Source organism: Sus scrofa, chromosome 15 (genome assembly GCF_054392235.1).
Source record: "Sus scrofa isolate SSC_HxYL_T2T_F1_AM1 chromosome 15, Sscrofa_HxYL_maternal_Yorkshire_Landrace_v2.0, whole genome shotgun sequence".
Lineage (NCBI taxonomy): Eukaryota > Metazoa > Chordata > Mammalia > Artiodactyla > Suidae > Sus > Sus scrofa.
In genome coordinates, this window is record NC_139397.1 from 79,767,587 (window position 1) to 79,784,131 (window position 16,545).

Below are 16,545 nucleotides of genomic sequence, written 5' to 3' on the forward strand. Positions count from 1 at the left end.
CTAGGATTCACATTTAGGCAGTTATAGTCTAGAAATGTATACTGAACAGTTAAAATCTACAGTGGAGTCAGTAAAGAGAAAAATGGATACAGAAGAAAATTGAAACAGTGGTGTTAAGATTATTTGAGAAGTTATCTTGGAATATGGAGGAAAAGAACAAAAAGATTATGATAGCTATCACTAGACCTGAAGGCCATAGAAAATCTAACATAAGCCTTGTGGATGTTCTTGAGAAAGATTTTAGAATAACTAGGACAGAAGCAATACTTAAATATAATTTTAAAACAGGTTTTCTAAGCAGAAAATAAAGCCCCAAGTGTGCAGATTTGAAGGAGTCCCCACATTCCAGGCATCACCTATGGAGAAGAGATCTGTCTAGGAATAATTTTGACAACATTTTATATTTACAGAGATAAAGGGGAAAAAACTCTACAAGAATCTAGATAAAAGACATAGTTTATCTGTAAGAGATAAAATCACACTGACATATAGTTTTGATATAGAGCAGGGTGTATAGAGTCTAGAGGGAAAAAAACATCTTGTCATCCAGGAGTTTTGTAGCCTCCTCACTAAGTAGTCTTCATTGTTTGAAGAATGGGAAAGATGCTCTCAGACATTCAAGGACTCGTGAAATGTTTTCACTCTTGTACACAAGTACCTTTTTTGATTGTTGAAGATGTGTCCCCTTCAGTGAAATAGTCAGATTTAAGATTCAATAATGAGAAATGATATAAAATAACTAGTGTGTCATCTCTTACTCAAGTAAGATTCCAGACCAGGAATCAAGGGTTATTATGTGCTTTCAATTCTTGCAGTACTTCTTTGCATTTCTGCTTCTTAATGTCCGCATGCTACATATTCCTTCATGTTGTTTAGATGGGTATATTACTCGCTTTTGTGCCTATCCCTATGTGCCTTGGTACTGTTCTGATTCACTCTTGATAACAGTAGGTAAACTGCTTACATGTTTTAAATACTCCACAAAGAGAAAGCCCAGTCTGTGCATTTCATTTAGTCATTTAGTAGCGTTTTTCATTGTTCCAGGACTTAGATGTATTGCAACCTATGAACTTATATTGAATGTTTTGAGTTGTAGTTTTTGGCTTATTGAATTTGCCAAGACAAAACAAGAAAAAGAAAAAAAGAAATCTTCAGTTTGAGCTGGGAACAAATTCCTATACATGTTTTTTTATCTTTCTTGGATCTTCAGATATTTTAATTGTTAATCTTTAAAAAACAGTGTTTGTAACATCATCTTAGTTATATTAAGATATATATTCACTTAGAAAAAGTTGTGAAATTCCCAAAGGTGTACTGGACTATGAAGAATAAGACTATGTCCTAGCATAGTGCAAGATAAGCATCAGGAGTTGAGCTGGTATCTATTGAATGAGTGAATAAAATGAATACAGTCTGTGCAGAGTAATTACAAGTAAATAAGGAAAAACTGTAACTACCTAGTAAAAGGGAGGTATTTGACATTAACGACAATTGACAAAATAAGGAATATAAATAACTAATGTACATATGAAATAATTTTACCTTATTAGTAATTGCAGAAAAACAAATTAAAATAAGGAGAATATATCTGCCTATCATATTGGCAACAGATTAAGACAGAGATTACAACAGTGTGAATGTAGGGATGTTAGCAATTTCATGCAGCACTTGTGAGAATAAATTGGTGCCACTTTGGAAACACTTCAAGATGTGTATAATAAAGGTCTTAAAATGTTCATATCTTTGGCCCAGTAATTCCAATTCTGAGAATCTAGTCTAAGGAAATATTGAATGTTAATGCAAAGGTATTAGTCCAAGTGATATTTGTAAAAAATCTAGGAGTTCCCATCATGGTGCAGCAGAAATTAATCCGTCTAGGAACCATGAGGTTGCGGGTTTGATCCCAGGCCTCACTCTGTAGGTTAACGATCCGGCATTGCCGTGAGCTGTGGTGTAGGTTGCAGGCATGCCTCAGATGTCGCATTGCTGTGACTATGGTGTAGACCGGCAGCAACAGCTCTGATTTGACCCCTAGCCTGGGAAACCTACATATGCCATTTTTTTTTTGACAAAAGACAAAAATAAATAAATAAATATATAAAAAATCTAAAAATTGTCCTCTCTGAGTAGAATGATTGCATAATAGTACATCAATATGATGGGTTTTATATCACCATTAAAAAACACATTTTAAAAGAATTTTTAGTGACAGGAAAAATTCACAACTGAAAAAATAAGGCATCTAACCATATGTATAAAAATTTGCCGTAGAAATACACAATATACATGTATTTATGTATATATGCATATATATACACATGTATATATACCTGTATATGCATAAATATACATAGATTTTTATATATGCACACATACATGTACACTCATTAATAAAACAAGAGACACATCTAAATGTTGAGTAAGTATCTTCAGGCTTTTCTTTTTGCATTTTCCAAATTTTTTAGAAGTCAGGTAATTCTAAAGCCATAAAATAGTATGACTGAATCTTTTTGAAGTTTTCAAAAAGATGATATTAAAAAGTTACCATATGGCGTTCCCGTCGTGGCTAAGTGGTTAACAAATCCAACTAGGAATCAAGAGGTTGTGGGTTCGATCCCTGGTCTTGTTCAGTGTGTTAAGGATCTGGCGCTACCATGAGCTGTGGTGTAGGTCGTAGACATGGATTGGATCTGGTGTTGTGGCTGAGGCATAGGCTGGTGACTACAGCTCCAATTAGACCCCTAGCCTGGGAACCTCCATATGCCATGTGTGCAGCCCTAGAAAAGGCAAAAAGACAAAAAAAAAGATAAAAAGTTACCATAGACTAATACTGACAGAGAAGGAAAGACGTGTATATAGGTTACAAGATATGGACAAAGCATAGTTTGAATGGAAAGTTTAGCATGACCTCGATGGCAGTCTTCTGATGCGGAGGGTATCATGGCACAGTGGTAAAGAGTGGGCGCTCCCATGACTACCCCTGGCCAGGCCGGGTTACTGAGTGGGCTACTTTAGGCAGAGGCTCCTGGGTCCTCATTTGTAAAGTGAGAATAATGCTTTCAATCCAAACTAAAATAGTAAGTACTCAGTAAATGTTCATTGCAGTTGTTGTCCTTGAGATGGTATGTAGAAAGGTTGTAGAAGCAGCATGTTCTAGTCCAGGGCCACTTAGGAGGGACGTGCATCAAAATGGAAGAATACTCAAAGGCAAGGGCCCAGGCTAACACTTACCCATGGAAGGGGTTCCAGCCAGAGAACCAGACAGAGGTTATATATCTTGGGGCTCTTAGGGCATCATGCTCATGAAGCTGATGGGAAGAATCAGCATCTGTCTGGAGCCATGGAAATATGGGATGTGTCAATCCTAAAGTTATTCTGCAAATCCAGCTTTTTCAACTGTCTTTGCAGAGTAGATTGAGTAATCTCATTGAGAGATTTCTCAGATAGGTCCTGACTAGTTTCCTTGTAGGGAATGTCTACAAAGTATCATTAAGTAAGAAAAGGAAGATGTGGAGAAGTATACAAAATATCCATTTATTGGACTGCCCACTCCAGGATATAAAGTCCAGGGATGCTTTCTGCTATATTCCAGAGCTTAGAATAGTGTCTGTACAAATCAGCTCGCAGAACTTGTTGAGTATATTTTTGTTGAAAATGTGTGTTCAAGGAAAATAGGGAATAAAACAAACATACTAGTGCACATTAAACTCATATTGATTACCTAGGAGAGGTGAGGGAGGAAATAAGCCCAAAGCCCTTCCTCCAAAAACAGTAGGAGGAGAAATAGAGTAAAAAAAATTAAAGTTTCCTCATGACACATATATGAAAGTTTATACTGGTCATTTTTCGTTGCCATTAGAAAAATCAATTCTGCCCAAAAGTAGAAGTCCTGAGAGATTTATTTAAAAAACGAATGTCTGTTTCTGAAGTGAAACGGTAGCCCTCACATCTGGGCCAGGACCACACCACATTTGGGCTTCCTCTGCCTGTGCCGACATCAGCCTCTCCAACCCTACAGCCTAGTGACAGCAGACAGACTACTTCTCAAAATGAAGTAGCTCATTTAGGAGTGGGGAGGAAGGCATCTGTACTGACATGATTATATTTTCTAGCTTTTAAATGCTTCTAGCAATATTTCATATTCTGTTGAAAATGTAGCCTTAGTGAGTCAAGTCTAAGCCTGAAGAAATACTGGTGCTTTTACAAAGAAGTTGAGAGTTTGTCACTGCTATGATGGCACATACCTCTAATCTATTCTTGCCTTCTGTAACCTGGATGCAATCCAAATCCAATTGTAACCACTCTGACTGATTTATTTGAACTGGCAGAGCTCACACCGGTAGACTCTAAATGTACCCTTATGATATATTCCTATACAGAAGAAGGTAAATGTAGTAATTAGGACTGTCTTATTTTATGACTAGAACTATGCAAAAAATATGGATCCATTTCCAATACAATTCTTTTATCTGGAAAATAACACCCTAGCTTCAAAGTCCTTTATCCCAGGCAGACTAGAAAGCACAACAAAATAAAGTAGATTGGTCACAAAATATTGCAAAGCACAAGATCCAGCTTGCTGTTCTGTAGCATTTTGACTGCCCTAAATAGCTTTTTATTTTGTTTATTTTTTTTAGGGCTGCTCCTGCAGCATATGGAGGATCTCAGGCTAGGGGTCAAATCAGAGCTACAGCTGCTGGCCTACACCACAGCCACAGCAACGCAGGATCTGAGCTGCATCTGCAGCCTACACCACAGCTCATGGCAGCACAGGATCCTTAACCCACTGAGCAAAGCCAGGGATCGAACCCGCAACCTCATGATTCCTAGTCAAATTCATTTCCACTGTGCCACAACGGGAACTCCCTAAATAGCTTTTTAAACACCTTGAGAGAACCATGTTCCACAGTACAGGTTTTGATTCCTGTAGCAGATTAGTACTGACAAGTTGGAGGGTTGAGCACCCTGACAGCTGAGAAAAATGTCAAATGTCCAGCTGAGGTGGGGGTGGGGCAATTGACAAGAAGAACTGAGCCAAAAAAGCACAACTAAGGAGGGGCCTGATGGGCAGGCCAGTCAGAATCAGTCCATCCACCAGCCCGTCCCTGGGACCCTCTAGAAGAGGCACACAGAGCCCCGTGGGCTTCAGTTTGTCCTGAGGACATTACTATACCATAGTGAGTGTTTTTAATTGTTAGCCTTGTTATATAGTAATATAGTAATAACCTGATAATCCTGACTCATCCATGAACTCCTACAGAATTTTGTTGTACTCTTGTGAAGGAATTCAGTAGTTGCTCAATATAATGGGGAGAATTCAGATAGTGATGTCAAGCTGACCTGGATTCAAATCCAGGCTCTCACATGTAGCTTTAACTCTTGGGCAACCCCTTAAGCTCTCCTACCCTGTTTCCTCTGTAAAATTATAACAATACCCAGTTTCTAGGGTATAGGTCATATATTTAAAATGCTAATAAAGTGCTTGGTACTTGATAAGTAGTCAATCCCCTATTCAGAAGAAGAGCTGCCTCAGGTTTTCATGAATATTGAAGTTTTCTGTCTCTGAGGTTTTAGTGATAAAGCTGGTATTCAGATCTAATCACCCCTGAAATTGCTATAGCAAAATGAAGCCACCCACCCAGTGTGGAGTATTGTTTACTCTGTTGCTCTTTGTTTCCTACAGAGCATTAACTTTATTTTTCATCTTCATCTGCCTGAAATCTTTAATTCCCAGTCTTTCCATTTTGTTTGGTGAATTGAGAAAATCCCATACCACCACCTCCTGCCCCTTTTTCTTATTAAAACCTGCCCTAGAACTCTTACTTACCTGAAATGCATTTGAACCTTCTGCAGTCCAAAATAACAGGGTGTAATTATTCTAAAAGAGCTCTCCACTGGATCTGAGAAGCCATTGTTTTGAGAATGTGAGCTGTGGCTGGTGGAAGTGGCAAGTTCAGACTCACAGTGCAGGACAGTGTGCTGAAGCAGCCCGGTGGGCTCACGTACTGCAACCTCACATGGAGGTGGGTAGTGCTCTGTTTTGAACCCCAGCCCCTTAAAGGAGATTTCCAAACCATCATAATTGCAAAGAAACCACTCATTTCCTTAAATAAGTTTATGAAAATGAATTATTTCTTGGAAGCTTTTAATATTTTCAGTTTTAAATATTAAGCCCTACATGTTCCATAGTATATTGTATTCAGTAAGCCCTTATTTATCTGTAAGACATGTCTAGAATTTCTATCAAACAAATGGCAGAGAAGAGACAAGATACAGTACAAATAAAATGAATACCAAACTCTGATAGGAAATAGCAATCCCTGATTTGCTTTTCTCAGGGGGTGTTAAGAAACAGTGCTCTGATGCTGTGGCAGTTCATGAGTATCTGTACACCAAGCACAAATTATTGGCAGTTCTTAGTTATTGGTAACATTTACTGAGTACCAGTGTGCATGATACTGACTAAGCACTTTGTATCACCTCTTGTAATCCTTACAGCAGTCCTAAAAGTCTGTCACCATTATTATCCCCACTGTACAGATGAAGCAGCTGAGGCTTTGAGAGTTTATGAAACTTATTCTACCAGAATGTAGACACTGTCCTCCATAGCAGAAGCTCTTGTGCCTAGAATGGGGCCTGCTGCAGAGGAGATACTCAACTTAGATGCCAAATTTACTCAAGTTCACACATCTGGTTAGAATTCAGGGATTGACAAGGAATTCCATTCCAAGGGACTGTCGGACCCTAAAGCCTATGGCTTAAATTTACTTATTTTCCTACCCCTCCCCTCCATCAATCAGCCCTGTGTTAGTTTCAGGGAAATAGAGGATGTGATCCTCACCCTCTAGATGCATAAGCCAACGAAGAAGCTTACAACCCAGTAAAAATGTTCCAAGTATACTTGCTAAGTTTCAGCATAGGAGTTGAGGCAACTAGGCACTAAAACACCCAGTTCTGCCCTAAGTGTTTGTTAATTGGGCTTCAGGTTTAGCTGCTGTGACAACAAGACATCAAAATATCATGACTTAAGAATTACCCGGTGGCCTAGTGGTCGATAATTCAGCATTGTCACTTCTGTGGCTCAGGTCGCTGCTGTGGTGCAGGTTCCATCCCTGACCCAGGAACGTCCACATGCCATGAGCACGGCCAACAAACCACCCCCCCCCCAAAAAAAAAAACAAAAAAAAATGTGGCTTAAACAAGATAGAAAATATATTTCTCTCACCAGAGCTGCCAAGGCAGCTGTGCCATCTCTGGGTCTGAGGCAGCTCCCAGTTCTCACTCATTAGGTTCTGCCAGCTGCTAGGGGTAAAGAACCAGGATAACAGGCTCCTTCCTTTTGGAGAGTGTGGTCTGAAGAGGCTTGTTCCTCTCTGCATTAAACTGAGTCACATGGCCTCAGCAAACCACCCCAGAAGCTGGGAGTGCAGGCTCCAGCCAAGCAACCATAAGTTCATTTAAACTGATTATCACCAACCAGCTGTTTATGCCACAGTCCACTTGGGAAGGGTGTGGATGCCCTTGGCCCCTGGCCTTGTTGCTCTTCTGCGTCTTTTCTACCTGCCTTACCATACCCTCCTTTTGACTAAAATGTTAGGTTGGGCTAAGCTATATTGGGTGTTCCCAGTGGTCCAAAAAGGCCTAAAATCAGAACCATTACACTGATTTTTATCTTCTCTGTTTAACTTTTGTAATAAAGAGGTGTGGAGGGTAGACTAAAATTTGATTTCCTTGCATTAACAATAAGTTTCTAGGGTTTTTTTTTTTTTCTTTTTAGGGCCGCACCTGCAGCATATGAAAGTTCCCAGGCTAGGAGTTGAATCAGAGCTGCACCTGCCAGCCTACACCACAGCCATGGCAACAGCAGATCTGAGCCACATCTGTGACCTAAACCACAACTTGTGGCAACACCAAATCCTTAACCCACCGAGCAAGGCCAGGGATCGAACCTGCATCCTCATGGACACTAGTCAGGTTCTTAACCTACTGAGCTGTTACGGGAACTCCAGCTTCTATTTTTAAATGCTTTTTAAAGTTTGTTTCCCCTTTAAGCCTAAATATTGCCAATTTTTGAAATCCCATTAATACTACTTATATTAAAAAAAAAAAAAAATCCTCATTGGGGAGTTCTCTGCTGGCCTAGTGGTTGAGGACCCAGCATTGTCACTGCTATGGCTCAGGTTCAGTCCATGGCATAGGAACTTCTGCCTGCCACTGGAGCAGCCCCAAAAAATCTTCATTGAACTTTTCATGCTATTGCCACCTCGTAAAATAGTAATGGAAATTGCTAAATATGCCTACGGTGAATAATTAATGTCACTATGCACTATGAGATCCTAAATGTTTCATTTCTATTTCTTTGCTTCTCCATTCCAGCATTTGGAAAAATTATACTACCCTAGGGTCTTAAATTTAATTGTATTTTTGTAGTATTATCAGGTTTCTCTCCAAAGTTACGTTTGTCAGCATTTTCCCTCCATTACCTGAGAACATTTTCCTTTACAGTTTATAATTGGAAATGAGTAAGTTTCAAAGTGTAATCTCAACAAAAACATTCCTCTTTGAGGAAAACAAAGGCAGTTTTCTAATTCAAACAGTGTGATCCATAAGAGTAGGAAAGTTATCTGTGCTTTTTTAACTTTTTATTCCCAGTACCCAGAACAGTGCCCAGCATGTGAGTACAGTACTCAGATATTTGTGGATTAAATCGTATTTCACTTTTTAAGTTTGAAATTCCCCCATTTTAATTTGTATGTTTAGACTAAAATAATGCAATATAACATACTTAAAATATTTTGAGGATAGCCACTACCCCCCAAATACTGCATATATTCACATGCCGCACATGCACACACACGTGCTTGCACACCTATATGAATATATATACACATGCATTTGCTTGGAGGTCAGGCCACTGGCAACGTCAGCCCTTTGAACCAAACTGAAAATTACCATGAAAATGTCTTTAGGCCCTTACCCTCAACTTTATTCCCTCTAGTTTACAATATATACTTAGGTTATTTTGGTAGAATATGTTTTGAGTTTGCAAATTTAGCCAGGAAGCTGGGGGCAAAGCAAAGACCCGGATGAGTGGGCAGGAAAAAGAAAGGATGGAGATGGAAATTAGAAGAGGAGCTGTGACAGCAGCAGATGACATTCCTGCATCAAGGAAGGAGACTAAAGAACTGAAAAGCAGGCTCCAGGGGTTAGTGATGCCTCCATGTGGTTGTGATTGTTCATGTTTCTTGTCAAATTATTATCAGTTCTTTAGAAGTATGTGTGTTCCATATATTCTATTTAGCAAGTCAGGGGAAAGCATAATTCCTTAGGAGTATCTGAAATCAGACAATAAATTGGCATTTGAAGAGTCAGCTTTGGATATCCAGAAATATTAATCCCGTGAAACAGCTCTTCACTCAAAGACAACAGAAAAGATAAATTATTGAATAGTAAAAAGACTCCATCTAGCCGTTTTTTTTTTTTTTTTTTTTTTTTTTTTTAGAAAGGAATGTATTAAAAGGTTATAACTAGGGAGAACAGCACTGAGTGATTAGACTAAGTTCTACCCACTAGTTATTCTTGCCAAAGAGCCCAGGTAGAATTTTGTTGACAGGATAATAATTAGTGTTGCCAAGCACTTGGGCCAGGTACTGTGCGGGTACTGATGAAATTCCCTATAGCTGTGTAATTTAGGAATTAGGAAAGTTACCTCGCCATTTGAAATGTGAGGGAACTGAGGTGTAAATGAGTTAAGTTGCTGTTTGTGGTTCACAGGAATCATAAGCAATAAGCGGGAATCTACCCCATCCCCGATTCTGCCACCAGTGGCAGAGCTTGTGCCCTTTCCAGTCTTCAGGAGAGCCAGGATTAGTTGAAGCAGAAGTACTTCCTAGTTGTGTGGCTCTAAGCTCTATGATGTGGTGTTTGCATGCCTCAGTCTCTCCATTGGATGATGTGGGGGTAGAAGTAATTAGTTGACTCCCTATTGCAAAAGGCATTGTGAGGCTCATGAGAATAAAAGCACTTAGAAATCCTCTACTTTGTAAAAATTAATATGACATTGTTATGATATTCTCATAATCAGCAAAATAAGGATAAAGTTATTTCCATTTAGGAAGTATCAAGTAGCATTGTGCATTAAGAAATAAGGATTAGGGTAATTTAAGCCTCAAATGTTTTCAAGCTAAGAAATCTGTGTATCATTTTCCCTGCCATAAATACAGTATTGCACACCCCACCTCACTCCTCCCCCCTTCACCCCCCAGCTCAATGGGAAAAGTCCTGGTTATATTGTGTTCCTTTCATTCTATTGGTATGTAAACTGCATAAAGGGGACAGTGACAACAGTAATGAAGAATTTGTTTTGTTTGGTGACTCCTTTTGCACTGGGTATTGAACGTGGTCTTAATGGAATATGCCACCAGAAGCCAGAAGGTCTTCTATTCTCATTTAGTCCTCTGTTATCCATATACAGCTGGCTGTTGGATAAGTTCACATGCATCATCTCTCTGGACTTGAGGAGAGCACAGAACCATGTCAGGAGAGAGCCATCTTTACCTGAGGGTGCAGAAGGAATAATAACCATGAGATGACATTTAAGGAAGCTGGAGCTCAATGAATGAACCCCCACGGACTCCTTCCCCCATCCTGCCCCAAGCCTTCTACCCTCAAAGGCCTCTCCTTCTTGGACCAGGATCTGCCTCTGTCCTCCCCACATGCATGTACCATGACATTAGTTCCCAGGAGACCCAACACTTGTAGTCTTGAGTCCAAAGCATGGCAGAGGCCTAACTTCCACATTTAGTTGGGAGCTACTGGGCACAGGACAGTTGAGCATTACTTCTGATGGGCTTTGTTGCCTCAAGAGGCCTTTCTTTGCTTCTCTTTGCTTCCCCACCAGGCGCCTAGCCTCCTTTCTCCTCCTTCCTCTGTATGCTTTAACTGCTGTTTCCTTTTCCTGCTTCCTCAGCTCTGTCCCTATTACTCTTCCTACAGTTGCACCAGCAGCACCAGTCTCCTGTTTATTCAAAGAAAGGGAGGTGGAGAAGAGTTTTAAAAATTTGAGGTACGAGTAAATCTGTTCTTTTAAGTTGCAAATTGCTGGAGGGCAAGTGTCCTTGTTATTCATTGCAAAGCAGTAATAAAACCTCATGAATTTAATGCTTTTTATAGTAACAAAGCACAACTGTAGTGGGGTTTAAGCAGGTGCAGAAGATAGGATTTTCCTAATAATACCTGCATTCAGTTCATAATCTTCACACACTTAATTTAAAATTGCTTCCTGTAGTTATTTGTCATATCCATGAACAATTATAGCATATATATATGTGTGTATATATATATCTACATATTTACCACCTAGTGTCATGCTTATTTCAAATCTGGTACCATAGTTTTTCCTGTCTGTAAACTGGATAAAATTTCAGAAGTGCATTTTATGATTCAATTAGTTTAATGTTTATAAAAATTCTTTGAAGGTAAGATCTCTACATAAATGCCAAGAATTATGTTTGCTTTCTTTGTGTAAGTCCCAGGACTCAATTTCACATGATCAATCAAAAAAAGTTTATATGTAATTCCTTTGATAGTATTTCAAAATTAGAAGCATGTTTTTGGTTGAGGTAGATCCTAGATTATTGATACTGGATTTAATCTTGAAAAAAACTGAATTGTAAACTCAGATTAAACTGATATCTCTTCAGTTGTATATACCTGGAATACCTTTTGACATCAAACTCTGCACTAGAGTATCAGGTTTCTTTTTAAATATATACTGAATTTATGTCACTATTCTGGGATTTATTTGAACTGAATTTTGTTTGAGTAGTCTGTGTGATGTACTCTAAATAATAAATAAAATGAATAAGAAAAGAAAAAGATTTCAAATATCAGTCTTTAGATTCCTTTCCCCAAAGAACATGGCAAAGTTCTTTCTCCAACTTATTTTTTCATATAACTGGCGGGGGGAGGTTGTTCAAACATCATTTTTCTTCAGATCTTTGCTTCACTTTCCTTGAAAGATTGTGAAAACCATCTCTATTCCTGTATTCAGAGAAAGCTTCAAACAGAAAATGCTTATGTAAAAACGGTTAGATGGACAAAACAAAAGTTACTGCATGTTTAAAACCTGATGCTTTTGGAATGTTCCTTTTCTAAGTAATCACAAGATATTTGGGAGTTCATCTGACCTCACTATACAGGAAAGAAAGTGAAGCTTTTGTTCAGAGAGTAGCAGCATAGGGCATGAGCCAAAAAATGTTAGCGGTCAGCAGTCCAAGTAAGATGTTTAATTCAACTTAACCTTACTTTTGAGAAAAAGATTCCCTCTCAGGAAAGTTCAACTTGGTGGATAGAAGACAAGCATAAAAAACCAGCCAGGGGAGCACAGATTATGAATAAAAAGCAGTGAGGTATGCTTTATAGCTTGAGAAAAAAATAGGCCTGGAGCATATATGCACAAATGGCTGAAATATCAAAGTTCAGATGGCAAAAGGTAAGAGATGAGCTGAAATCACATGGCACAAGGCTTAGAGTAAGGCAAAGTTTTTGTTTTCGTTTTTGTTTTTTTTCTTAATGTTCATTCTGGGAGTTCCCTTGTGGCACAGTGGATTAAGAATCCAGTGTTGTCACTGCAGTGGCTCCGGTTGCTGCTGTGGCAGGGGTTTGATCTCCAGCCCAGGATTTTCCCCATGCTGTGGGTGCAGTCCAAAAAAAAAAAAAAAAAAAAAAAAAAAAAATGTTCATTCTGTCACTAGGTGGTTTTAGAAAAGGCACCTGGCTTCTTAGCATTCCAACTTCTGCACTGACAAGGTAGTCAGGGATGATGTGGTAGCTTTTGGAGGCTGACCACCTTTTGGACTTTTGACTCATTTATAAGTATGTGTAAGTATTAAATCAAGGTAGTAACTTATATATGGCAAGTGTGGTTCAAGAATTTTATCAAGAGAACTACTTGTAAAATGCAAATTTGTATTATTTTGCATGTTTTAAAAAGGAAAATTAGGCTAATAGAGGAAAGTAGAACTTGAAATACATCTAAATTTTAAATGGTATCTATAACAGTACACTTATACCAAAATCAGCAGAGACATTATAAGAAAACTACAAACCATTATTTTTCATGAATATAAAAATCCTTAACAAAATGTTACTAAGTCCAATGCAACAATATATAAAAAGTTACCTCATCATGACCAGGTACGTTTATTTCAAGAATGAAAGGTTGGCTTAGCATTTGAAAATTAAACAATGTAATTCATCATATTAATAGAAAATAGACAAAACCCACATCATCATCTCAGTGGATAAAGAAAAGCATTTGATAAAAATTCAGGGACCCGTTGTGGCACAGTAGAAATGAATCCAACTAGGAACCATGAGGTTGTGGGTTCGATTCCTGGCCTCACTCAGTGGGTTAAGGATCTGGCATTGCTATGAGCTGTGGTGTAGGTCGCAGATGGAGCTCTGGTGTTCTGGCATTGCTGTGGCAACAGCTCTGTTTAGACCCCTAGCCTGGGAACCTCTATATGCTGGAGGTGCAGCCCTCAAAAGACAAAAAAAAAAAATTTAGCGCCCATTCATGATGAAGTCTCTTAGCAGGCTCAGATAGAGGGCATTTAAGAAAAACCTAAAACTAATATTATATGTAATGATGAAAAACTAAATACATTCCCTCTGAGATTTTATCCAGTGCAGTAAAGCAAGAAAGGGCACAAAAATTTGGAAAGAAAATTTGAAACTATCTTTTTACAAGATAGGACATGATTTTCTATGTAGAAAACTGTAGAACAGGAGTCAGCAAACTACAGCCAAATTTGGTCTATAACCTATTTTTATATGACCTGTGACTATGACCTAAGATGGTTTTTATTTTTTTTATTTTTATTTCTTGCATGTTCAAGTGTAAGATGGGTATAACTATGTTAAGAAACAGCTTGGTGATTTCTTATAAAGTTAATCGTACACTTACCTCATGACCCCAGAATTCTGGGTATAACCTAGGAATGAATGAAATAAATGCGACTGCTTAAAAACTGGTATAAAAGTGTTTATAGCACCATTATTTACAGTGCCCCCCAAATTAACAATGGCTTAGTTATCTATCAGTAGGTAGATGAATAAACAAATTATATTATGTTCATACTGCTCAACAACAAAAAAGAAACCACTGATACACACAATATGGATAAATCTCAAAAATGAGCTGAGTTAAAGACATCAGCCACAAAAGAGTTCATATTACACTGTTCCATTTATGTAAAATTTTAGAACAGGCAAAATTCACCTACAACAGCAGAAGGCAAAACTCAAGGTTGTCCAGGGGGAGGGGCAGTACTGAAAAGGAGTTCAGGCAGTTTTGGGAGGGTGGCAAATATCCTAAATCTGATTGGCGTTGTGGTTCATGTTGTGTATGTTTAGTAAAATCCATCAAATTCTGCATGTCTAAAATGGGTTTGTTCTATCTCAAAGGTGACTAAAAAATATTATGTGTTTTTAAAAATCCTAATATGACTTGGCATAAATTAGACTCTGAGCTTCAGCAGAGTACAGGCTCTTTGGTAGTGACTTTATCTCCAGCATTTAGCTCAGTACTGGGTGCCCAATAAATATTTTTGAGCAAATGCCTTTAGAGCAACAAAGAAACAAAGGTGACCTAACAGACTGGGAGTAGAGGAACAAAGCTCCTGGAGTTCTGTCAGTAAGTCTCGGGCCAGAGTTCAAATCTGTGCTGAGGCCAGGTGAAGCTGATGTATATAAAATTTTTGTTTTAGACTTGTTCATCCTAACATTTATTTTTCTGTTGGAGAGGAAGGTGTACAATGTAATCCGCCTTGGCTGGAATTACAGGTAAAGTCTTGTGGATGGCAGACAGGGATTCAGACGATTAACTGTCTGTGGAGCACTTTTTATAGGAAGTGAATTTATTGAAATAACGTAAGGAGTCTGTGTTGGTGGTTTTAATAAAATTAAGCTTGACTCGTCTATTTGAGGACCAGGATTATGGAATAACATCGTATGCTGCAGGAGTATTTTAAGGCTGAAACAGTAATGTTCCTGTTTACTTATGAAGAAGCAGAATTGGTGGATAAGTAAAACTTTAACCCTGCGGAAAAAATTTAATATTTGTATCTGGCTTCTCCTTGTCAACGCTGAAGAAATTGCTTTAGGTTTTACAACTCCCTAAATGTTAAGTTTCCAGTATTACCAGAGGGTCCTTTTACAGAGGAGGATCATGTTTTATTTCACATCTGTATTCTGCCTTTTAGTCCTTTAAAGTTATATGGCAGTGTATTTCAGAATTTGGGGAAAAAGTGTTAGCGGCCTTGCGGCTCCATCCCTGTAGGGGATGAATGGTTTTGTTATGTACCCCCCCCTGCCCCCCGTCCCGCAGATTTTGACTTCTTTTGCCACCCCTTGCTGTTCAGCACTCTGGGACTGCTGGATCTGCAAGTAGTTAGGTGCATTCACGCCTCCAAAGTCGATCCACATCTCATCCCTGTTTCCTTTAACCTTATTAAGTCATTGATCCATTTTTGCCTTATTGTGAAGCATTTGGCTTTGTGGGCTTGTTTGGATCAAGAGATCATGGTTGATCCAGGGCATGCATCGTTGTGTTCTTACTTCCATTGTGTTCTTGTAACTGGACATGGATGGGTCCTTGAAGAGAGAAGAAAGTTGACCCCCACCTACAGAATGTTCACAGTTAATTGGTACTTAATTGATACACACCAGCCTTGGTATTTTAGCGGATGGGGCTATTTTGTTCTGGTAGAGGGTCCTATGGGATTGGTTCAGACTTCCTCTGGCAGCCCTACTCTCAGGTAGTGAGAAAAAAAAAGGGCGGGGGGGAGCCAGTGTTTCTTGGGAGCATAGTGAGTAAACTGCCTTCCTCAGAATTATCCAGTCTGTTCTCTTGTGAAAAATCAACCCTAAAATAGAATTAGGAGAGAAAACTCCCCACGTTTGGCAGTCACCATAGTAATAACTGTTTGGGGCAAGAATCACCAAAGGCTACTAAAACTAGTAGGTAAGAATGATGAGAAATAGGTTATTTACATAATCTATTTATACAGTCTCTTAGTATCTCCCCACAAGATACTATTAATTACAGAAGGGAAAAAAAAGTTGCTGTACCATAGAAAAACCTGGTATAGACTACCTAAATCGTATGTTCTGAGTTAAAACTGACAATAATGGGAATAATCAGTATTATGTGCCCTTTCTCACTTTGTCCTCCCTCTCAGTTTAACATGCATAGATGAATTTGAATAAGCTAAGATTTAGGTATAATTTCCTTCCCTCCGGTCCTTTCTGTGCATGAAATATTCTAACCAGTGTCTCTGGACCAAGATTTCCAAGATGGGAAAAAGCCTTGGCTCCCGATCGGACTGTGCTCTGTGCCATACTACAGCAACACTTTGTGACTAGTGTATCTATGTACCTCAACAACAATACAGATACCTTTGATCTTACCTAGCAAGGTCACTTGCCTAGCTGTTTCCCTCTCTGAACAAATATCTATTTTAAAGTTTTGAGCAGTAAAAC

The 16,545-nt window shown here is 38.7% G+C and overlaps 1 protein-coding gene and 1 long non-coding RNA gene across 50 annotated transcripts in view; both read left to right on the forward strand.

Annotated features, from left to right (window-relative positions):
• Positions 1 to 16,545, forward strand: part of LOC146395936 (uncharacterized) — a 1,175,949-nt gene that overhangs the window by 137,892 nt on the left and 1,021,512 nt on the right. The window lies entirely within an intron of this gene.
• The window catches only part of PKP4 (plakophilin 4), a 249,850-nt gene that overhangs the window by 86,334 nt on the left and 146,971 nt on the right, over positions 1 to 16,545 (forward strand). For 2 of the 49 annotated variants that reach the window (XM_085001161.1, XM_085001171.1), the window contains exon 4: positions 10,996 to 11,065. The exons of the other annotated variants lie outside the window; for them this stretch is intronic. The gene's annotated coding sequence lies outside the window, so the exon portion shown is untranslated. The remainder of the gene's footprint in view (positions 1 to 10,995; positions 11,066 to 16,545) is intronic. 49 annotated transcript variants of the gene reach the window in all.